This window comes from Molothrus aeneus, chromosome 5, assembly GCF_037042795.1.
Source record: "Molothrus aeneus isolate 106 chromosome 5, BPBGC_Maene_1.0, whole genome shotgun sequence".
NCBI classification, from domain to species: Eukaryota; Metazoa; Chordata; class Aves; order Passeriformes; family Icteridae; genus Molothrus; species Molothrus aeneus.
The window spans coordinates 15,062,269-15,086,632 of NC_089650.1; the positions used below are offsets into that span (position 1 = coordinate 15,062,269).

At 43.4% G+C, this 24,364-nt stretch overlaps 1 protein-coding gene across 2 annotated transcripts in view; it reads left to right on the top strand.

Moving 5' to 3' along the window:
• The first annotated feature begins 13,773 nt into the window (after positions 1-13,773).
• Positions 13,774-24,364, top strand: part of RASSF8 (Ras association domain family member 8) — a 69,583-nt gene continuing 58,992 nt past the window's right edge. Inside the window, exon 1 of one of the 2 annotated variants that reach the window (XM_066550041.1) lies at positions 13,774-13,876. The gene's annotated coding sequence lies outside the window, so the exon portion shown is untranslated. Of the gene's footprint in view, positions 13,877-19,594; positions 19,614-24,364 lie in introns of those variants that run through there. The other variant, XM_066550042.1, reaches the window with a different exon arrangement.

Consider the following 24,364-nt stretch of genomic DNA (forward strand, 5'->3'; position numbering starts at 1 on the left):
GTACAAATTTCCTGTCCATGAGAGAAACTCATCCGTCCCTGCCTCCCTGCCAGCCTCCACTGCCAGCCCAGCCCCGAGCCAGGCACTGCAGGAGCTGCCCTGCTTACACAGTCCTGCTGGCAGAGGCCAAGGCCAAGCCCAGAGCAACTTCCAGGGCCTCTCACACTGCCTCTGCTCTTTCCTCCCCACTCTGAGCCATGGGTTTTCCATCCTGGTTTGCTGCAGCAACCACTGCAATTCAGCTTTGATTCCCACTGGGCTTTTTTTCCCCTCCTCTTTTTAGTGACCAGCTCTACTCTGAGTTTCTCAGTGACCTGCAGGGATAATCCCAGCCTGCTGAGTGAGGCTGAGGGATCAGACTTGCCCCAGTTCACATCTGTCACCTTGTCCCTTTGCTGATGCTGGTTCTTCCCAGAGCGTTGTTCCTGCAGTGCTGGTTCCAGTGAAGCATCTCTCTCCCCAGCCAAGCTTTTAGGCTCAGTGGCTCATCCCCTCACTGGTGGAGTTTGTGTAGCCTTCATGTTTCACTTCTGAAATTGCTGCTCACATATTTTTTTGCTGATATCACATGGACTGGGAACATCACCATGCTCCCTCCACCACAGGTGATCTGGGCACCTTTGTATCCCCACGGGGTCATTTTAGCTGCAAAATTCTACACAGAGATACCTTAGGAAAGGGTTATTTACACTGCAAACCTTCCACAGGTCTCCTGGCAGGCCGGATGCTTGATGGGGCATCCACCCAGGCTTTTTGCACATTTTTGTGATTGTGAAAGCTCTTCCACAGAGGAGCTTTTTATTTGCACATGGCTGGACAGCACTTGGCACATGCTAAGTGGGGTTAGGGCCGCTCCTGTGATGTGCTGCAGCATCCCGATAAATAAGATTTGATGTGTTTCATTTTTTTCCTGCTGTAGGCTCCACTGTTGTGTCTCTCCAGGCCACCTTCCCAAAGGATTATTACCACAGCACTGCGCCCCCTGTCCTGGGGAACAGGCAGCTCCATTAACGCAGCTGTCTCCCTGTGTGCTGTTATCAGCTTGGCTCATCACAGCAAGACCTCTACAGCCTCCCTGGAATTTCTGGCAGATACTATCACTGCCCAGGTATAATACATTACCCTTTAATAAATTAGTATGTGCCTAACTTTAATGACCCAGGGAAAAGTAATCTTTAAATTGATGGTATCCTTTTAAAAGAATTTAACCAAAGATAAGTCTTATGTAAATTGTGCAGTGTGTTAGTTATATCCACCTTGAAGTGACTGAACAGGCAGCCTCCAGCTTGTGGGAGATTCACATTTTTTAAAGACACGGCATAGAGAACAACAGTTCCAACCTTTCCCTTTCATTGCTCCATACACCATCAGGGGTGATTGGGTCCACATCCCCTCTCTGGGCTATTTTGATGCTGTGTAATTAAAAAAATGTAATTCTGCAGTAATGTACTGTAAATTCATTCACTGCTGCACACACAGCACTGCCCATTTCAGGACCATAAAACTGCCCTCAGTCCCAGTGTGGGACTCACATGAGCCCTGCTCCTGGCACAGTCTGGCCCTGACTGTGCAGGAAGCTCATTACAGATCCCATTCCTGTACCCACGTGAATTTGTCAACCAGTAACTGGCAGAACCGTGCTTCAGGAACAGAGCATTCACTCACTGCATCTGCTGAGCTCGCTGGAGCCTATGAAGGAGTTTAATTTTTCTTACCCTTCATTAGAAGAGACCACAGGGAGGACAAATGAGCAAACAGAGCCATAAATACATTACAGATGTGTGGAGTTTTCTTTGGGGGCTCAAGTCAGAAGTGCTTTGGCTGGAGCTGTGTGACACTGAGGCGTGGCTGTGGCACTCAGGGGTTTCTCCTGTGGCACAGAGGGAAGGGCACACAGTGTGCAGGCCCCAGGCAGATGCCAAGGGCACCTGGTTGTGCCTGCAGACTTTTCCAGGGCCAGGGGAAAGCAGGGATTTTCTCTCAACAGCTTTGAAAACAAAGGCTGGTCTGGGGGATTTCTGTGTCTGCACAAATTAGGAAGATGGAAACACATAAATGCACTTGGCAGGAAGCACGGGGTTTTGCTGACACTCCAGGAGTTCTCTCACACGATACTGAGTGAAAGCCATTTCCATCACATTCCCAGGTGATGGCCTGCATTAGCCTGCCTGTAACAAAGCAAATCACGGCTTGGGCTCTGAACCCACTGCCAAGCCCTGAAGAAAGAGGAGAGAAGGTGAAATTGGCCCCTTCATTTGCTGATGAGCAGTGTGATAATCACACAGCCCTCAGAAAAGCCCTATCAGTGTCACACGTTGAGCAGGGGACTCTCAGTTCAGGCCACCCCTCCACATCCCTCATCCCTTGGCTTTTCTCTCCCGAATTTACACCGCAGGTCCCTGACCTCTCCTCCTCTTTGGGCACAGATGTTTGTCCTGATGGTCAATCCCCCCATGGGTTGTACCTGCTCCAGTGGATCAGGGGAATGACCCACAGGACACCCACAGGGACCACAGCCCTGCCCCTGAGCATCCCCTCTGGCTGCAGTGTGTCCTGGCAGGCACTTCCCATGGGATGATCAGCACCAGCACTCTTTCACCCACATGGAAAGTAAATACTGACCATGAGAAAACAAATCCGAAGGGAATACTTGCTCAGATTTGAGACGTGCCCTCCCTCAGTGGAAGTTCATAGTACCACAAATTAATTGAGACTCTTCTGAGAACTCTTTTTTTTCATGGAAGAGATGCCAGGCTAGTCCTGATGGCACTGAGTCTTGTGGTATCTACAAATTGCTTTCACAAGATGGAGAGGCAATATGTTTAAAAAAAAATCAAAACCATCCCAGATACTTCATGGTAGCAATTCTGAATTAAAGAAGTGATTTTTTAAAGCATTTGGTTTTGTAATTTTTTTCAAGATTATTCTTACTTTGAAGTTTATAAACACTTAATATGGAAAAGAGAAAACCAGCCCTCATTTATCTCAGAATTATTTAGATCCTTGTTTTCCTGATGAGAGTCTTTGGCACGGCTTATGGAAGATGAAATATTCACAAAGTGCAAGGAATAAAGAGGTGCATGACTTTGGCAAACTTTCCCTAAAAGCAATGGGAACATTGTTTTAGGAAGGGTGCCTTTGGATGAAAGAAAAACAAAAAGAAATTATGATGAAAGAAAACAAAAGCAGCTTCACAGCAGGATTGAACTGGCAAAACCCAAATAGCATCATCTTCTTAACCCTCTCACTACTAAGAAACAAAATTCTATCTAAACCAAATTTTCCTTACAGACAGCCTGTCCCTCTGTGTTCCAAGCAGCAATGTCCTGTTATTACCCTCCTTCATTTCTCAGTCTACAGGAACTATTCTTCCTTGCCCCAGATGCCTCTGATTTTATTGCCAACCTCTAAAATATTCACTGGACCATCTGGAACACCATTTCTCACCTGAATGTAGGCAAGAGCCGCTTTTGAATTGGGAGATCTGCACAGCATCTCTGAGATATGCCTGGATCAGCTGCATTATCTGAGTGCAAAGGGCTTATCATTACTTTACAAGTGGTGTTTGTAGAGCGCTGATAAACAGAATGATTATCTTATAGCAGCTTGGCACTTCCTTTGTTCCTGTCTTTGGCTGAAAGGCTGGGTAATTAGTTGAGAAACTCTCTTCTGCTACAATAACCTAAAAAGAGAGTCTTATTCAAGACCTGTTTTTCAGCTGCCCTTAGCATTTCAAACCTCACACCTCTGCCGTTTGCACGTACAGGTCGTAGAAAACAAATGAAAACTGGCCAGGAACAAAAGATCAGTCCATCTCTTTGTTTAGCCATGACACAAACCCAGTGACATGAAAAAGCAAACAAACAGCAGAAGTCAGGGACAGGTCAGAAAAACAAAGAGATTAGAGGTTACTTTGTTATTGCTTGAAAGAATAAAAATTGGTCTAAATCAATTTACTGCGTGTTTTCAGCTTTCCTGCTGGCCTTTTCTTACAGAAAATCAGCTTGGAGCTGTGATTTTACAGCAGGGAAGAAAAATACATCCAGTCAGTGTCAGAGGGCTGTGCCTGCATCACTTACACCTCCCATGCCCACATTTATACTGAAAGTTTTAGTGAACGAATTAAATTATGTCTATGTGTTGGAAATTTCTACTGTGTCATGTTAACAGATCCCTTTTACAGCTGAATCCTCCAGAAAAACATCAATAATTTAACAATTTTTCTGGGTTTTGACCAACTACATTTGATGCTAATATTTTTCCTGCCATTTAGCATTACAGTCCTTATTCTGTTTTTACACCACTTTCATTCTCTTTTGAGGAATTGTGCTGGTGGGCTGCCTGACATAAATGATATAATAATAAAAAAATGGTACATCAATAATCAGATTTCAAGGAAATTCACTTACATTGCAGACTACCAGGCAAATGTAGGTACTTAAAAAAACAAACAGAGCCATTCTCTCTAAAGCTATTACTTTCTCTCTTCCTCTGCTTCCTCTAATAAGAAATTAAAATCCATCATGTTCAGGACATTGGAATATTCATCATTCTGTTCACTGGAGGGTTGTGTTTCAGGAATAGTGGGGAAAAAAAAATTAAACCAGTGCTCATTTTTACTTGGTATACAAAATTAAAGACCAGGTTCTCATTGAGTACAAATCATTGTAGCTCTTTTTTGAAGCAATGCTTAGAATGCGGTCTTGTACCCAAATGAAAATTACCCTTCTCCAGGCCATTGTGGTTATAAGTATGGACATTTTCAGAGGTTTTGCAGTTATATTTTCACATATGACTACAATATTTTCTCTTGGGCAAAAAAAAGTTATTGCAGATCAGAGCTCCCTGGTGGAGTTACAATCAGAAGGTGCCACTCGCCTTCGACCACCAGCAGACAGCCCCAGAAAGTTCCTTCCCAGCAGGACTCTGCTCTTCCTTCTTGCAGGAACACCCCAGGGGATCTGTAAGGTGAATTTTCCCCTTTCCATCCACAAAGGGACCTTAGACAGCTACCACCACGATGGAATATGAGCAGCAACAGCCCCCACTCTGGCACCCTTCTGCAGCTCACAGGTCCTCCCCAGTTACAAAAGGTGTGGAGCCACAAGCAGGGAACTGGCTGGGCCAGACTGGGCTTGGCACTGAGCAAAAGAGCTGCTCTAAAGAAATAACTGCCCTAAAATACTTCCCTAGTATAGAAAAGAGTATATTGTGTTGGGATTATTTTGCAAAATAATTCATCTCATGCAGACTTCTTGCATCTGCAGTTTGGGGCTAGAAGTTTCAGGAACACCCAAGTAGACAAGCAGAATTTCCTAACTCTGGTTGAAATAGAAATGGTGCTTAGAAACCTCTTTAATAGTATTTTAGCATTTCAAATCATGGCTGAAACAATAAAACTGACAGCAGGAAGCAACTCTTGCTAACATCCAGCACAAGTTTTCAAAGAGACATTAAAAATACCTGGGAAAAAGTGTGTTTGAAAGCCCTTTCCTATATCTTGACCAGACATCCCTAGTGCTCATCTGTGGGATAGGTTAAAATTAACTTTTAACAGAGCAGAGTTCAGGTTTTCTATAATGTCCCTGAAGACAGCGTGGATCTGCACCTCAGTTTGCACAGGTCATTTGTAGGATCTCATCCAGCTGGGATTTCTGCTTGTTATAGATGGATAATGAGATGATTGGCTGTCACAATTAAGGGATAACTATTGTGTGAATATTAAGAAAAGCTTTAGTGATCTATAAAAGAATAAAAGATGGTCTAAAGAAATAACTGCCCTAAAATACTTCCCTAGTATAGAAAAGAGTACATTGTGTTGGGATTATTTCCCAGAAATGGAAATTAGCCTGCCCTGATCTCAGCTTGGGCCTGAGCTTACACCACAACAGTTCCAGCTATCCAGGAGTGGCTTGGGTATCCCCACCCCATGCTCCAGGTGTTCCCATGGGCACATCCACAGCCAAGGCTGCAGGGGAGGCTCTCCCTTGTATCAGGATGCTGGAAAATGCCCCTCCCTGATGCTCCCTGGACACTGTGCAGAACACAGCTGGTGGGAAGGGATGGCAGGCTCTGCTCTCTCCCCTCATCAGCAGGGATGTGAGGTGTGTGGAGGTACAGCCTGGCTGTGAGCCCACTGCCATGACTGCTCAACCCATCCCTGCTCCCACCGGGTGTTGCACAACAAATATGCAGGACTTGTGTCTTGGGGGAAGAACACAAGGCACAAACCAACCCTGAGAATCTCTCCCACCTTGATTCACCAGTGAACTTTCTGCTCCCAACAGATTTTAGAAGCCAAGGCATGTGACTATCAAGGTTTCATACAGAAAAGCCTAATCCTGTGGTGGTGTTTGCAGGGGTCTCAGGATGAGGGAAGAGATGAGAATCTTGACTCTATGTTTCAGAAGGTTGATTTATTATTTTATTATATATATTCTATTAAAAGAAAATTATATATTAAAACTATACTAAAAGAATAGAAGAAAGGATTTCATCAGAAGGCTTGAAAGGAATAGAAAGGAATGATAATAAAATCTTCTGACTGCTCACAGCCTTGACACAGGTGGCTGTCATTGGTCATCAAGTAAAAACAATTTCACATGCTGGGTAAACAATTCTCCAAATCACATTCTAAAGCAGCAAAACACGAAGAAGCTGAAGCTTCTCAGCTTCTCAGGAGAAAAGATCCTGACAAAATAATTTTTCATAAAATATGTCTGTGACATAATCCAGCAAGGATGTGCACAGATCTGTAAATGAATGTGTGGTTGTGGATGCAGCATCACAGAGGCTTACAAGAGTTTTGAAGATTTTGGCCCTAAAAAAAAAAGATACTGTGTAAAAGGAAGAGAAAGGACAAGGAAAGTGGCAGGAAGAAAATTTTAAACCAAATAGTAACCAGTTGATAATGTAAATATCTGAAACTTACTTTGCCAATTTCTTTGCTCTTTTTCAGTTTGAAGTAGACAATAAATGAAACCTCTTGATGAGGGGCAACAACAGGTAAAGCAAAGAAAGAGCTTTTCACAGCTCTGATTTCCAATAACTTACTTGTAAGGCATAGAACTACTCAATTATCCTAAAACAGTGATCCAATTTGTTTCTCTGTGGGGAAGCTTGGCTCACTTGGGTTATAAGGATCAGGAAATTAGTTCTTTGTTGAAAGAGAGTATCTTGCCCTCTCATGTTTCCTAACCTACCACAAAAGCGAGGAGTGAGATTGAGAGAAAGGCTTTACAAGACAACAGGGAAACGGTTTTCGACAAAGAAATGAATCTGCTGAACTCAGGATAAATACAGACCTTGCACAGCAAACCACCAATTTTTGCTGCAACCGATTTGTAGGACAGCCTAAAACTTCTATCACAAACTTTCTGGAGATGCAGTGAAGTGTCAGTGTTTATTCCCAAGCTTTTCCAAAAATCCCTGAGAAGTAAAAAACTATTCTTTTTTTTCCCATGCAAACTTCATAAGATGGAAACCTCAGCAGCAATACTTTATTCTGTGGTGGGTTTTTTTTTCTTTCTCCATTTTAATGTGTGTTTTGAAAGCCCTCGAGGCATCTACTTGCATTTTCCAAAAGCTTTGGAGATCTGGCCCTAACTTACTTATGAAAATGGGGCTTAAGCTCAGAAACTACTGAGGTGCTTTTGAAATTTTGCACTCTCTGTATTTTAAAGTATATTAGCCTTGATTTTGCTGCTTCAGGGGACAGGTAATTCCTATAATTTTCAATAGAAATGAAACACTGTGCAGCAGGAAAAAATTGAGGGTCTAGAATTTATCAGAAGATCAAAATATGAGAGAGGTTTGGTGTTACTTTTAATGTGCATGATAAAAATCTCTTCACAATAGAAAAGCAGGCATGTCTTTTGGCACACCTGACAGACATACAGCAGAATAACAACAAAACTGATTTATAAACTGAAGTGAATATAGTTATAAATATATTTAAATATGTTGCCTGATGAGCCATATCTTACACTGGAAATTATAACAGTCCTAACTCAAAAGTAAGAGGACCATGCCAGATCCTTTAAGTGCTCCTGGTTTTTTAACTGCATGGAAGGATATCCTACTATCCTAAAGTTTTTTATCACACCTGGAGAGAGAGAGAGAGAGGATTCTGCTATATTTTACAGGAAAAACAAAACCAAAACACCCAACCCAAAGAAACATTGTAATTACAAAGGTTTTACAACTTTTCTGTGCATTATAAAAGAATATTCCTGTCTAAATGTCCTTGATCAGAGAAGGGCACTGATTTCTAGACACCCAGCAAATTAACTCCTGCATTAAATATTACACCCATTTCAAGGGCACATTTCCAGGTTCCTAAATTAAAATCTTCTCCTTGTCATTCCCTCCTAGTTAAGTCAACTATTTTTGTCTCCATCATTGGATTTCTTTTAAGGTGTGAGTTTTTTTCTCTCCTGAGCCAACTCTTCAACAGAAGACTCATTGTAGGCAGTTTGATCTTCAGATGGTTTCTCAGTCCTTGCTTGGTGCAATGGTTCTGCCACCATCTAGGTCTTCCAGGCAAGAGAGATGCAAGTCCCCATAGACATATTAATTTGTTTTAGCTGATATCTGGTCACTTTCTCAGGGCCACACTACATAATTTTCTCTCTTCTGAATTTCTTGACATTTAGAGTGGTATTTCTTTCCAGGACTTGGTGAAAAGGTGAATCAAAGTACTTGCATAAAACTTAAATGGTGGAGCATTTTTGTTGTCATTATGTTCAAATTAAATGTCCGAAGACTGATATTAGTAATTTCTCCTCCTTTATCAAAAGACATTTAGATTTCCTCTTATTTGCATTTTGGTTCCAGAATTGTCAAGGTTCACATCTTTCTTGCGTTTCTTTGCAACCATGGCAACTACAAACTTACTTTTTTTCTCTAATGAAATCCAAGACTTGTGCAGTGATCTACAGAAGACAGAACTTTAAGAAAAATACTTTAAAAATTATGGTTTACTATCAGCCATTCCAGATAACTATTGATTTAAACAGGCCTTTAAAAACTGGTTTAAGGTGTTCATCCAAATCTTATAATCTTATGGCCAATGCACAAGGGTGAGGTCCGCTAGTAATGTTTCACTCATCTGTAACATTCCCCCACTTTAGACTTTAACATCTTCCTCTAACTTGAGTGAACTGGTCTATCCCTGAAGGAAGAAGATTACTTTCTATTAATCAAGAAAAATCAGAGGAAAAAAAACATTTGTTGATGAACAGATAGAACCAGGCTCACCTGATTCCCATTCCTGTGAAATAAACAGAAGAGCCACACTCATGAATATTGAGTATCTTGCCTGCCAGAACTGTAACTATCCCTGAATATATTCATACTGTGCTTAGGCTGGACCCAGGAACTGGGAGAGTTACTGCTTGTACTGACAACAAAAATAAATTTGCTCTGATTCCTTATTCAAGGCTAATTCCCTAGTTAATATGAGTTAACATTCACATCCAGGTCAGAAAGAAAGGGGAAGAATTCGGTTTGGGATTCTTTTTTGAGCTCATTTGGATCTCTTCCACAGAGCCGAGTCTTGAAATCTGCAGTCTCTGTGAGTACCCAGAATCTGCTGTGTGAAACAGAAATAGAACCTATTTCCCATCTTAGAATATCCGTCTTTTGAATTTCAACCATTTGAAGACTGAAGTTGCATTTTTCTGTATATCAAACACAGCACATCATTCATACTCAATGCACAGCAAGGCAAGACCTAGAAAACACAGAAGAGAAACAACCAAGAATTATTGCTCCTCAGGCTGCAAGAAATAAATATTAACTGAAAAGGAAAACAAAACTAAGAAGAGTTTGAAGAATGCACTTAAATTTTAATCTGATGTTTGTTTGCTTCCCCTGAATATCAGACAGCAGCTCTATTTTAAAAGAAACCAGCCTCTTGAAATGTTCATTTTACAGTTAATCAAATACACCACTGGACATAAATTAACCCCACTCCAAATTAGCTTGTTTTTCTGCTTGTTGGGTATCAGTTCAGATTTATTTCCTATGGACCCAATTCAGCAAAGTACTTAAGCACATGCCTAACTTTGATCATGCAAGCAGTCCCACTGAGACTATTCACATGCTCGGATATATGTACACAGGTAAAGAATTTGCTGGATCCAGCCCTGCTTTTCCTCTAGAAAGCATTTGCAGAGATAGAGTTTGTTCTGTTCTGACCATGAAGAGCTTCCTGCAAACCTATGACAGTGAAAGCAGTGCTGATCACTTGTCACTGGTCACACAGAGCTGTTTCTGTTCTCAATGAGCCGGATTTTATAGTCTGGATTGAATTTGAAGGGCCCACCGAGACACTGCATTTCTCAAGGTGAAATGACAGTGGCAAGGGCAGAGGTAGCTGCTGCTAGATCGAGGAGAGGAGGAAATTAAGGAACCTCAGGAACATTCTCTTCTTAGTTTTGGTCAAAAAGGCATCATTCTTGGAAAACTTACATAACCAAAAGGCATGTGGGTTTATTTTCTCCTTTCTGTGCTCATTAAGAACATATGTGTAAGGCTCTGCATGTGTGTGGCTGTGTGGTGTAAGGAATTCCCTGTGCAACTAGAATCCAAAGGGTGTCTTACTTCCTTTCCTGGGGTACCTAAATTACCCTTGTGGCAAAACCAAAGCAGGATCTTTATGGGAAAATTGCTTTCCTACAGATCTGAAAACTTCTCTGGCTAGATCCTCCTTACCCTCCTCCTGCAAAGTGTGGAAAAAGGATTGAGTGAAGGTGAATGTGACTCAAATTATTTGGGATCGCATTAAAAGTAAGCAAGTTAAGAAGTGATTGGGGTGGGCACCAGGAGTGAAGAACTGACACAGCAGAGTCACCCTGCACCAGCACAAAGTCCTGCCCTTGGCTGGTACAATTTAGCATTGCTCTGTAACATCTTCCTAACCAATTTTCTAGGAAAACAAGGCATCTTGTTCTTTCACAAAAAGAGCAGCTGGACTGCTCTGTTACATAAGGGAGGTATTTGTACCATTTTAGCCCCATTTCATGGCTGGATTGGAGCCTGATTCTCCCCCTTTTGCTTAAATGACCACTGTCATGTTCCCTGTGCTAGCCTTGGTCAAATTCTTGGTCAAATTTATGTAATTGAAGCAACACAGAAATTCGATTTTCTCTTTTTGCCACCACCTCACCTTCCAAACAGTTACATTTTTGATGTACAAAATCACTCTTGAAAATGTATTTGATGCCCTCTCTGGACGTCCTGTCATATCAAACTTGTGTAAAAATTGTGTAAAAATTGCTCTGAAAAATTCACAAATGCTATTTTGAAGCAGCGGAAATGTGTTCCCTTTGGTGACTTCATAACCAAATTGCAGAAGGGAAATAGGAAGAAATAAGACATTAGAATATTAAAAATGCCAATGCTCAGCCAGCAAGTCAAACACCACAAAAACACTGAACATAAACATTTTATGCCTTGTTGTGCATGTGCTGAATATTCAGAAATCTCTTAATTGTGGCCATTAATTTTTCCTCTTTATCTAAAGGGGTATTTTTCATTTACTAAACTTTCTCACAGGAAAGTACACAAAAAGTGTATAGAAATTATTTGTTGGGCTTGAGAAACTAATAGGGGAGTGAACTTTGAATAGAAAACTCGATGTTTGATGTTGTGGCCCCCAGTTCTGAACACCTGAAGCGGGCAAACACAAACTCGATGACCTATCAAGTACTTGTTTTCAGTAAACCATTAACTCTTTCAAAAAGGCTTTTCTCCTCCGAACAATAATTTCCCAGGTCATATAGCTTCAATAGCTTCCCAGGTCATTCACTCCATAAGAGTCCCTAGGAAGCCTGAATTTTGGAAAAATTTCATCCATGAGTTTTACAGCTCCTGTTGTGTTTACAGGCTTCATGAACAACAAATGGAAGCAGTAGTATATTCTGAGAACAGCAGCATCTTGGAGGTATAGTTGGTTAAATATTTGGCAACAAAGAATCTACCTAGAAAATGCATCAAGCTTTTAGGATGTTGCCTGACATTCTTGAAATTCATAGTAAAAGATGCTTAGTGCAAACAAATCTCATCCAGTAGAGTACAGAACTGGTCATCAGCACCATTCCTTTTTCCTTTCATCCCTCAAGTGACGTTTTTTTTTAAGTTTCTTAAACTGAAGGTGAGTGTGTGTGTTTAACTGACCACAGAAAGCACATGGTCCCCAACAGAATAATCCAATTTTTACAACCTCTACTTCATGTTGTGCTTAAGGCTTTTCTCACAGACTGCTTAGCACCTCTTCCTGTAAAAGAGGATAAAAAACTCTAAACAAAGAAATAAAAGTGAAGCCTTCTGAAGCCTTTTTTTCAGCAGGAACTTTGGAGGTGTGCTTACAAAAACTCTGCTTAGCAAAATGAACCCACTAAGAAAGATGTGATCATAACCCAAGATTCAGACCTACTAGGAATATTTGTACAAACATCCCCAAGCCCAGATCTCACAAATATTTATTTGCTTGTATCTGAACTGAAGTTATGCTAGTACTCTTGAAAATGTGTAGCACCAGGACAGAGTTGTGTGGAAGCAGCACCCTGCATGGAAGCAAAACCCTGCTCTCCTCTGAAGGATCAGGAATTACAAAAAAAACCTCTATAGGAACACTTCGGGATGCTCAAAACCGCAAGAGGAATAATGATAACACAAAGAAGAAAAAACGTTTTCTTGGTGAGACTCTTCTTTAAATGCTATTAAATGTTTTTTTGATGAGACTCTTCTTTAAATGACCAGCGTGTCCTGGACATGGCACAAGGAGTTTTGGGAAGGCCAAAAGCCCAGCGAAGAGCTGGGACTGACTGCTGCTGCTCTGCTGCTGCAGCTGCTGGGAACTGAGCGCAGACCCTGCGCCAGCGTTTGCAGACAGCGAAAAATGCCTGTGCATCACAGCGCTGAAGTTCATTTCCAAACAGATTTCAGGTTTTTTTAATGGTCATTTTCCCAAAACTGATTAAAACTTCATACCCAAAACTTTTTGCCCCAAACAGCCGCCTTCAGTCTTTGCTGCTCTGAGGTTTATGACTTTTTAATTTTTTTTTCCGGGGAATTTTCCATCATCAAAATCCAAATCAGCAACAACACAGAACACTGCCTGTCGGCTTCCCGCATCCCGGTTCAAACAAGCACCAAAGGCATTCTTGTTTCTTCCAGAAACAATAGTGGGGGGGGGAGGAAAAAAAAAAAATCTCGTGGAAAACCACAGAGTAATCCGAGGTCTCCGGGGCTCGCCCTGTGCTTCGGGAGGGGGTGTGGAGGAGGGCGGGCGGCCCCGAGCTCCCACAGCCCCTCGGTGCCGGGCACGGCTCGGGGGGCTCCCCTCAGGCGAGGCTGCAGCGCCTGAGCCGGCGCAGGCGGCAGCGGCGGCTCCGGTGCCGGGCACGGCTCGGGGGGCTCCCCTCAGGCGAGGCTGCAGCGCCTGAGCCGGTGGAGGCAGCTCTCGGTGCCGGGCACGGCTCCGGGGGCTCCACTCAGGCGAGGCTGCAGCGCCGCCGCCTCCCGAGGTTGCCGGGCCGGGCCCGGGGCGGCGGGGGCGGCTGCGGCTTTAAGAGCTCCCACAATGCCGTGCTGGCGCCCCAGTTCCGTTACATGTCTCCCCCGGTGAAGGGGAGCGAGGCAGCGGCAGGAAGGAGGCGGAGGCCCCCCGCATCCCTCCCCGCACTGCCGCCCGCCCAGCCCCGCGGCGGGGAGGAGCGGGGCAGGGCCGCGCCGAGCCCCGGGCGCTGCTCCGGCCGCGCCGCCCCCCGCGGGCAGCGAGGCGGGGCCGGCGGCCGCTGGCGCTGCCCCGGAGCCACCGCGGGACGGGCGCCCGGAGCCGCTGCCGGCGCAGCGAGCGAGGGGACGGGCGGTAAGTGCTACTCCCCAGTTCCCCTGCCCCGCTCCTTCCCTCTGTCCCCCGCTCGCTCTCCCGGCTCTGCGTCCCCTCTCCGGCAGCTCCTGGCTCGTCCCCGCTGGGGGGTTTGTGACCCTTCCCTGCCTCCTCCTCGCTCGCCAACTTTCCCGTCCCTCTCGCCCGTTTCCCATCTCCCCTCGGATTTTCTTGAGTTTTTTTTTTTTTGTTTCTTTTTCTGTTGTTTCTGGGGTTTTTTTTTTTGGCGTTTTCGGCTCTGCCGTTCCCCCTCTCGCCTCTTCCCAGCCCTCTCGTACTCGCTTCTGTCCTTTGGCTTCTTCCTTCGCTACTTCCCCGGCTTCCTCCGGCTTTTCCTCTCTCCTGGCATCCGTTGGGCATCGCGTGGAAAAGTAAGGGATATTTTTCGGTGTCCTTGAGGAAGGGAATTCAAAACCTACTTTTCTTACACAGGGAAATCTTTGTAGTAGTTTTCTTTCCCCTTCTCTTCCTGTCACCGGAAAGAAAATTAAGCCTATTTTTCTCCTTTTCATTTTTTCTCCTTTTGCTACGTGGACTGTTTGTTTTGGTATTTTTTTTTCTTCTTCCCCTTCTTCGGGCAGTGCCGGTTTGTTTCACGATTAATCTCTTTTATTCCTGCCCCAACCCCTCCCTCTCTCTTTTTCTTCCCCAGTAAGAAGAAAGATTAGAAGAAAATGTGTTTTGCCGGCAGGGAATGCATAAGACTTTTTGGTTCGGGTTTTTTTTTTTTTTTCGTGGGGTACTATTGATGAGAAAAGCTTAAGCAAATACAGTGCGGTAGGACAATACAGAGGCATGAACTTTAAAGGGTAAGGAAATGGATTCTGCTTCTTGCTTTCTCCAGCTCCGGAGTGGTGCTGGGGAGGTCTGCTCCAGGGTCCGGTTTGGGGTTGTGCTAGTCCGGTGTGTGCTAGCCTGTTTTCTGTCCAGCAGAATGGTGATTTAAACGCAGTCCTAAACTGCATTTCAGTGTTGCTCGTGGGTTTCGTCAGTGTGGGAAATCAGGAGGCGGGGGAAGGTCACAGATTCCGGTGACCCCTTTGGAATTACACCTGTCACGCCTGCAGGTGTGTCGGAGGTTGACACGTTTAACAAAACCGCTGGAAACTGCTCTCATCTGTGGCAGAAAGTGCTGTCGGGGGTTTAGGAAGCCAGGTTCGGACCTGTGAGTTTCTGCCTCAGCTCTGGTCAGTATCACACGTTGAAATTGAGTGTTTGCCGGGCTGTGGAGAGCGAGCGAATCAATTGCCTAATGATTCGTGCAAGACACCTGTTTAAGGGCGTTCAGGCTCCCTGCTAATTGGGTTTGGGCGCGGTGCGGTGGTGTTAAGTGCTGTGAAAGTAAAGGGCTCTGTCTTTTTCAGTAGAGAGTACGTAGCTTGCGAATGAACTGTCAACTCTTTTGATTGGGGGTGGTTCTTCCTTCTGTTACATTGCCTCTTCTGATAGATACTCTTCCAAAAGTCCAAAACACCACGTGGCCGAACTGCAAATAAAATCAGCCTTACTTTTCCCCTGCTTTTTTTTAGAGAAGAGAGAAAATTTAATTTCGGATTAACTTTTTGTTTGATGATATCTCATTGGAAAGCAGGCTAGACGTGAAATTGGAAGTACTTCTCTGAGTCTTAGAGCAAAAAGTATTTTTGATATGGAATGAATTGCTGAGGGAACTGAAATGACTGCTTGGGATTCCTTGTACTTAGTTGTGTGCCCTTTAGGACAACTGAGAGATAAAGATGATTCACTTCTTACAGTTGAGTAATCTCTCCATCCTTTCCACCTTTGGGAGTCCATTAGAATTTGATCCATTGTTTGAATTAATCTTGTTTTTAATCTTTCCTGGAGATGATAAAGTTTGGCATAGTGGGAAATAGGAGGAGAGAAATAATACCAAGTCATATTTACCAAGAAGTTTAGGTCTTTCAAAACTACTTCAAACCATTGCTGGAAACACCAGCAATAATTCTGAAGAGCCAAATTGAGTTGATTAATATACCTTCTTAAAATCTGTTTGAGGGAAGCTCTGAAAAGCAATGGAGGAGATTGAGTTGCTGAAAGTGCGGAGCTGAGCACTGAGGCTGATGGGTTCTGCTCCTGCGTCTGCCATCGCAGGGCAGTGTCACCTCCTGCCTAAGCTGCCTGCACCCCTCGGGATACTGAGTTTGCCCCCATTCTCTGAAGTGCTTTTTCATCTGATTTATAAGAATAATTGCATGTAAATGTTCAGTTGTCGTTCTGATTGCTTATCTGGTGGTAGTTTGGCTCATGCTGATACTCATTCTTGGAAAGTTGTAGGGATCTTGAGCATCACCGTTTATTTGGAGCAACACTGGATTTTTACGTTGCTGCAAAGGTTTTGAGACTGGGGCTATTTTTATCCTCTGAATATCTCTGACGGTATCAGTGCATGCTTTTTCTATGGTTCCTTAAGTCTGCCTCAAGCTGACTATGAAGGACTGACCTCTCCAGAAAGAAACTGTTAAACTGAATTGCAGGGTGGAAAATGGTGCTGTGGGAACTGGGCTGAGGACCCCCCTCAGTGTGATGCTTGTTGTTCCTGGTAATTTTATTTTGTGAGGTCTGTAATTATGAACTTAGCTTAGTCCACCGGTGTGTTTGCTTTCTAATTTTAGGGGTTTTGCTTGGGTTTTTAAGTCTTTAAGACTTCTATCTTGACACTAAATGTAAATGTTTTTGGGTTTTCTCAGGCTTTTTTGAAAGCCTGTGTTTTCCTGTATTTTTTTTTTTTTCATGGTGGGGTTGGGACTTTACAGTGTGATGAGATTTGTTATAATCTCAATGCCTGCCTTCCTGTAATATTTGAGAGTGGGGTACTTCGTAAATGTGAGGCTCTGACCTGTTGCTTTTCTCCAGTGAAAATGATACTTGGTTCTGTAGACAGTTGTTACTGGGCAAGTATAGGTGTGTTTGTGTGTATATATGTGTTATGTGTTTATAACTTGCTCTCCTCCTGTATATGCACATAGCCAGCTCTGTGCTTCTGAATCTGGACAGCAAATCTAGTCTCAAATTCAGTTTCATAAATAACTAATTCTTCCTACCCTTCCCATTCCCCTTCAAAGCATGTGGTGATCTCATGCCTTTGACAGGAGTGGTTTTCCTGGCTGATAAGGGGATGGTCATGGTGTTTTCTCCCTTGGCTATTCTGAGGGCTGTATGTTATCTCTCTCTGTGCTGATAAAGTGCGGGGAGGGGGTTGAGTGGTCTGTGTGTGCTGAGCGGTGCCATCCTGCTCAGTCTCTCTCCAGTTTGTCACCTGTGAAGTTGAGATCACAGAACTTATCCTGCTTGGGAAAGGAAGGTGTGTTCAAGCTGTAGATACAGGGGTTTGTCACATCTGCCAGGGGAACTGCAGACCCCTTTGGGTTGTTACTTCACTCGTGTCTCTGCAAGCATCTGGTCATCTTTGTGATGATATAAATATGGAGAGTTTTAATGTGTCTGAGAGGACTCTAGGAGACAGGCACTGTGAGCTTTCAGCTGGCAGGCGCTTGAGAAATCTGTGTAATTCACCTTTCTGCTTTTGAGTCACTCCTTAAGAAGGGAGGAATCTGTTTACTTTCTTCTTGTGCTTGGAAAATGGGCTCACCCACACCAAAAGACCCTGTAATGCTTGCTGTAGTGCAGGATTATTGCACAAAAGCATCTTGCTGTGCAGTGCTGTGGCTGCGCTCGGTGTTGTATGATAACACATGTTTCTCAGCTGTTGTTGATTCCTCAGTGGCACAGACTTCAAAGGAATGCACTGAAAGAGAGCTGCAGCCAGGGAAAAATGGGGTTTGTTCCAGTGGCCTGTACCATCCATCTGTTTAAATACTCTGCTGAACTGTTCCAGAGTGGTCAGGCATCCCGTTAGGACTGAGGAGCAATTACAGCTGGGAGTAGAGCCTGCTGCAAGAGACCACCTAGGGGAGGCTTAAGTGCTACCTCCCTTCTGTGGGTCAGAGCCCCCCTGCCCTCCCAGCCAGCCAGGAGAGATAAGGCTCCTCATCTGGGGTATCTTTCAACATGACATTGTCTAATTCCTAATGCTGTTGAGGATTTATTTATTTTTACTCTCCATGCTATCTTTAGCACAAGAAGGGAGGAATGGTAATGAGGATGGACGGTCATCTCTGTAGTCTCCTCTGTGTGGGTAGCAAGATAGAGCTGTAATTTAAATGAGTAAATATTTATAAAAAGATTTTTTTTTCCCCCATATGTACGGGATAGTTCACAGAGAGTGATCTGTTGATCACTTGTGTCTCCAAAGGTGGTGATATACATTACTGGATTAATTTCAGCTCCAAAACATGAGCAGTAAAGTTACATTGCAGCCAATTGCATTGTGCTCTTTCAAATTGAGTTTGGGGAAACACTTCACAACTTCATCCACAGTAACTAAAAAAACTCCAGTGTACTGCATTATCATACAGGAGGATGCTGCCAATTCCAAGTGTTATAAGCTACGTTTTTACTTAAATTCCAGTACTGGAGTCTGCTGTGCAAGACACGTCTACACCAGTTGTTGCCAACTGAATCTTCATATCATGGTCTGTGTGTTCTATGTGGTCCCAGATAGTGGAACTCAGAGGAAATATTTGCAGAGCAGTTACAAGTAATCCATGGATAACCTGTGAAGATCCCTGAAGTTTTTCTGTGTGGGACTGACATTAATTTTGAGGATTGGAATGACCACTGTAGATAGAGCAATGTGTGTTTCAGCTAAGAGGGTTTAACCTTCTTTGTCAATGGAAAATGCTCATGCAGATGCGCTAAGAGGATATTTGAGCTTGGAAAAGTTGTGAGGCACTCCGGGATTTGTTTTTCACCTGCAAGCAAGCAGCACAGCTTTAAAGGTGAGCTTGAATGTTGTCCTCTGCTGTGGTATTGCTCCCTCCTTAGTAGTGTGATATGACATCTATGCCTTTGAAAGGAGAATTCTTTTTCCCCATGTTGGTAGTCATGATGGTTTTATGGTATTTTGAGACGTCAGATTTTAATGCCTTACTACTCCTTTGAGCAGAAAGGGGAGGGAAACTTCTGGAAATGTGTAATGCAACTGACTTCCAGCATCTGCCCTTGCTCCAGGCTCGACATCGTAGTTTAAATTTATTTACTTGCTTTGAAAGCTGTACTCGGTGTAACCTTGAGTTTTACTTCCCTTCCTGCAACAGTACCTGACACGTTTCCAGCCTGTACCTTGCTGTGCCTCTGCATGGTCCAGTTTTAAACTGGCCAGGCTCTCGGTGCTTTCTTTGTATTGTGTTCTCCCCAGGAATCTTCAGAGCTGGAAATTCCTTTTGCTTCAAGTGAACTGGAAGTATTTTGCTAAAATATTTTTGGACTCCTGAAGTGTTTGTCAATGTTTCCAACCTGTTGTTCGAAAGGAGTTCGGAGTTTCTGGAAGAACCTTTCAAAACTTAAGGTTTTACTCTCAGTCAGCAGTTTTGTGAGCAAGGATAAAGAGAGGCTGTGATTCCATTGGGCAGCCAGATGTTTTGTGTCTGTGCTGAAATGGGGAGACAGTGTGGCTTTGGGGGTTGAAGGGTGTGCTGTTCTTGTCACAGGGCTGTTTGGAGATCTTCAACAGATCTGATCTGCTTTCTCTCCTCCATTCCGCTCCCTCCTGCCATGCCTCTGCTGATGGTGATTACCTCCTTCTGAGTAAAATGGGATTATTGAGAGCAGAGCGCAATTTCTTGCTTTATAAAAGGTAGGTATTTGCTTGTCAGTCTGTGTTTCTTAAATACTAAGCTTGAAGCCATATAAAAGCTGCATGTATCTTGACAATTAGTGAATTATTAGCAAGTATCCAGTAGGTTGATACTAACGTTCATTCTGACTAGTGTGGCATTAAGTGAAATTTATAAAGAAATTGGTTTTCCCTGCAAACAGAGAAGGAGAGCACTCACTGATGCAAATCCCCCAGGTCCATATTAAATTGCACCATTTTTAAGCACTTAGACGCTTGTAAAATCTGTGTCTGTCCTTGTCTTTCTTCTCCCTCTTCTATTTGACATATGAGGGAAAGTTAAAAGGAACTCATCAGTGGCTGCACATGTCAGAGTCTTCCTGGAGAATAAAGTACGAAGATGCCACAGCTGATAATATTTAGAAGTTGATATTGGGAATCAAGAGAGCAAATGCTTAAATGTGCCATTGCAGCTGTGTAGCTGGCAATATTAACTAGCAGTTGTACCTGGAATAATAATTCCTATCCAGAGAGAAACATATGGCAGTGGTTGAATGCCCTTATCCTTGCCCACCAGGAAGTGGTTGTAGTGGGTTTTTTTTGTGTTTTGGTTTTTTTTGTTTGTTTGGTTTGGTTTTTTGGTTTGGTTTGGTTTTTTTGGTTTTTTTTTTGTTTGTTTGTTTGTTTTTGGGGGGGGTGGTTGTGGGGTTGTTTTTTTCTTTGGTTTTTTGGGTTTTTTTTTTAGCAAGTTTGCCCTGGGCTTCATCCCTCCCTCCAAGTCAGTCCAAGCATTTGCACTGTTTTCACTGGGGACAAGGACAGAAACTATGAATAAGCTGAGTTGGAGACTCTGTATTTTGAGCAGTGGAAGTGGCACAGAGGAGCACGGGACTAACAAAGAACAGTCACACTGAATACAATGCAGTGTTTTCATGCAGCTAATGGGATTGGAATTGGTAACCTGATACTCCAAAGAGATAACAAAGGCTATTTAGCATACAAGGGAACATGGTTTTTTGGGTTTTTTTTAAGGAGTTGGTAGAGTGTAGCAGAATCTTTTGTCAGAACTCATTCTAGTGAGCAAGTTCTGGCAGAAAATTACAAATTCATAAGAGTTCATTCAAGAGTTAAATACTCTGAATAGAAATTGAATTTTCTTTTTTACTACCCATGTTCTTTCACTGCAGTTCATGTATTTGCTTAGCAGTTTGCCTGCTTCCCTCATGTCCTGTGAGCTAGTCTTTGTTTCAAACTGAAATATACCATAAATTAAAAGTCTTTGGGCTTTTCTTCCAAGAATGGAAGAAGGGAGCAGAACAAAATGAAATGTACAAAGTTCTGCTGTTCCCTTATTTCCCAGGAACAGACCAGAAAGTGACCAGCTTGACACAGAGCACAGCAGTGCTGTTTGGGGTCAAGCTGTCCTGTGTGAGACCACAGAGAACTGTCTTTAGATGGCTTTTGATGTAGTGAGGATGGACATCTGTGATGGTGATCAGCTATTAGAAAACCCAGTCCGGTCTCGTAACTCAAGAATTAAGATAATATTCTACTTTAGGCCTGATGCTTGCCTCCCTTGTGGTTTTAGTGAATCAAAGGAACTTGCAGTCCATGCAGGCAAGGCTGGAAGATAAGAGGCACATACCTTTAGGAAGTGGTGCGTGCTACAGGAGGAGAGCTGGGTGTGAGTTTGCTGTCGGCAAGTTCTGTGTGCTGTGGGTTGGTCATTTTTCTGAGGCAGAAATTAGGGGAAGAGGCTCACCTTCCTTAGCTAGGCTGTGAGAGAGCTGGGCTCCTGACAGCAGCCAGAAATTACAATTTAAAGTGTTCTCCAGTAGGGGCGTTTGGTTTTACTTAAACTCTTGGTAAGACAGAAGGGGCGTTGGGTCTGTTAGGAGTTGCTGGTCTTCTGTTTGTAACTCATTGCAAAGCTCCTCATCAGCCTTGATCAGCAACCTGGGCTGGTGGCAGGTGTCCCTGCCTGTGGCAGGGGGTTGGAATGAGATGGTCTTTAGGCCCCTTCCAACCCAGAGCATTCTGTGATTCTATGCTGGATTCACAGTGTGCCTTTTGAAACTTGGGGCTCTTTCCCAACCCTTGCTGCTCTCCTGCTGCCATTCTTTTAGCACTTCCCATTAGTGACTCGTTCCTGTGCTCTCTGTGTGTGTCTGATGGCACTGCCACTCCTTTCTGCCCTGCCACCAGGCTTCCTAAACACTCTCTCAAGACTTTGTGGCTTTCCAGGTGCCCGTCTAAGCTGCAGCCCAGCTTTTGGTTTTCGATGGGAGGGAAAGACACTAGTGCTTTCCCGTCACATCTCCCAGGCACAGAGCATTCCTCCAATTCTTCTGCTGCTGAGCTATTTGGAGCAGAGCAGAGGGAACACTTTGCTGTCTGTTGTCCAGGAGTTGGGTTTAACTTGCACCTGTCCTGTTGTGATCCTGACATCCTGTCAGTGCTCGTTTCCCCTGCTGCTTGAGAGACAGTGTTTTTGTTTCTGGCAGCTCTCTGCCTTAGCCTTCTAGGGAAGCCCAACCAGAAACGTTCTAAAATTCTTCCACTCTCTCCCTCCCCTTGTCCTTCACTGACCTCTAACCACATTTTTATCTTTCTTGACAAGATGCTTAGTTTCATTTATCAGCTGCTTTTCCCTTCATTCTTCAGCTTTCATTATTTTTCCAGGACTGCTTAGAAACATTAACCATTACAGATGTGCAGAACAGTCAAATACAGTCACATTCCTTAGTGTTTTGGTTTTTTATTGCTCTCTAATACTAAAGTGCCTGTGGCAGGTAAGTATTTTTTATGTACGCTACTTGTCATGACAAAAACATCCATCCTCAACACAGGGTAAGGAAATGCAGTTGGCTGTATTTTCATATTTGTATATACCAATGTTACCAGCTGCAAGAGCCCTGTGTTTCCCTCCCTGAGCATAAACTAGTGTAGTAAATTCTGATCCTTTTTTTAAAGTCATTAGCATTTTCTGAATTTTATCTTACACACTGTAAGATAAAAATGTGACATAAATAGAAAGAAATGGCAAATACACTTTCTTGTCTTAGTCTTGTGGCTTCCTAAATGCTTGACAAATGCAATGCCATTTTTAAACAATATTATTTTGTTCTAAAAATCTTAAATATTACCTCAACTTTTGTAAAAATATGTTTGCTTTAACTGTGGCTAGCAGAGCAGAGGATGACTGGATTTATTTAAATATATGCTGCAAGGGTATTTCTTTCCTATTTTACAGTGCCCTTCATGCTTGTCATTGTAAGTGTATATGCAAAAGCCTAAATAATTGGAAATCTATATGCTTCCTGAGCATGGTTTACTTTGATAGTCCACAGTGATCTCTGGACAAACTATATTTTATTTCAAAAGACCTCCATTATCCTCAGCTTGACCAGTATGCATGAGAATAGCATTCAATGTATACACCATTTTTAAGAATACCCTTCTTTTTCTTGCTGACATGGACATAAAGCATGTGGTAAAGTGAAGACAGTTCTATAATGGAGTAGAAAATTAAACAAGAGGGAAGAAGAGGGTATGGCTTCAAGTTTATAGAGAGGAAGTTTAGATTGGATATTAGGAAGAAATTCTTTCCTGTGAGGGTGGTGTGGCACTGGAAGAGATTGCCCAGAGAAGCTCTGGATGCCCCATTCCTGGAAGTGTTCAAGGATCTTGTTTAAAAAAAAAAAAAATTTAAATCCCTTGTGGTGATGTCACAATGTGTAGCAGTAATGTTGAGCCTCTTTATTGCTGGAATTTCAAGTACAAGGCAGATGGGAATATCTGGTCTGATTTTAATATTGGCAGGGGGAGCCATGAGTTGCTTCATTCAGAGTTCAGACCTTAGTTTGAGCAAGGTTACGGAGTGAACTTCCTTTGGACATTGGACCACTACTTATCAGTGGCTTTTTTCCTGTAAAAATAAAAGGTATGGCTACTAGATGAATAATGAGACCTGAAATCAGCAGTTGGAAGGTACATGTCCCATTCTCAGTGGGCGAGCCTGTTGGCATGCCCAGGATAATGTCCCTGCAATGAAGTCCAGCTCTGGAACAAGTTCTTGATTAACTTGTGTAGCAACTTGACAGCCTCTGTTGCACCCTGACAGGCTCCTCAGGCAGGCTGGAGTGGCAAAGGCACAGCTGTAGAGTGATGATGGCCAAGCAGTGCCACCTGTGAGCCACCCTGTGAGTCACTGAGGCCGTGTGTGCTATGGCTGTCACATCACTGAGGGGAAATGCCTGGCAATGATGTTAAGCTGATTTACCTGGCACCCCGAGTGGGATAACAGTAGGCACGTAGCTGAGGTACAGCTGCTCTGCTAGCAAGAAGCTCAAGCAAAAGGAAATGTAAACTGGGGTGTTCTTTTGGAATACTGAACATTTTAAAGGACAAGTACCAAGGAAAGGTTCATCTTTTTAGGAAGAGAGCTGACTGGAAGAGTCAGATTTGTTACAAGATAATTGGAGGCAGCCATGAATTGTTACTGTACCTTGTCAATTCCAGGAGCTGGGAAGGGTGTCAAGTGTAATCCAGCAGTTGCTACCCAGATACTGTGTGGCAAATAAGCCACTGACTGTTCTTACATCTTTTCTTGCAACTTCTTCAGTTTTCCTGCAGGCTAGTAACTCTAATGCCTGTGCTCCAGTGCTCTGTGAGCATACAGAGCTTTCTGGGAGGGTTTGTGTGTTCTTCTGATGGAAGTTCAAAATAATCTTGCTGTACAGCCACTGTTTTCATTTTGCTGTGTTGTGTTC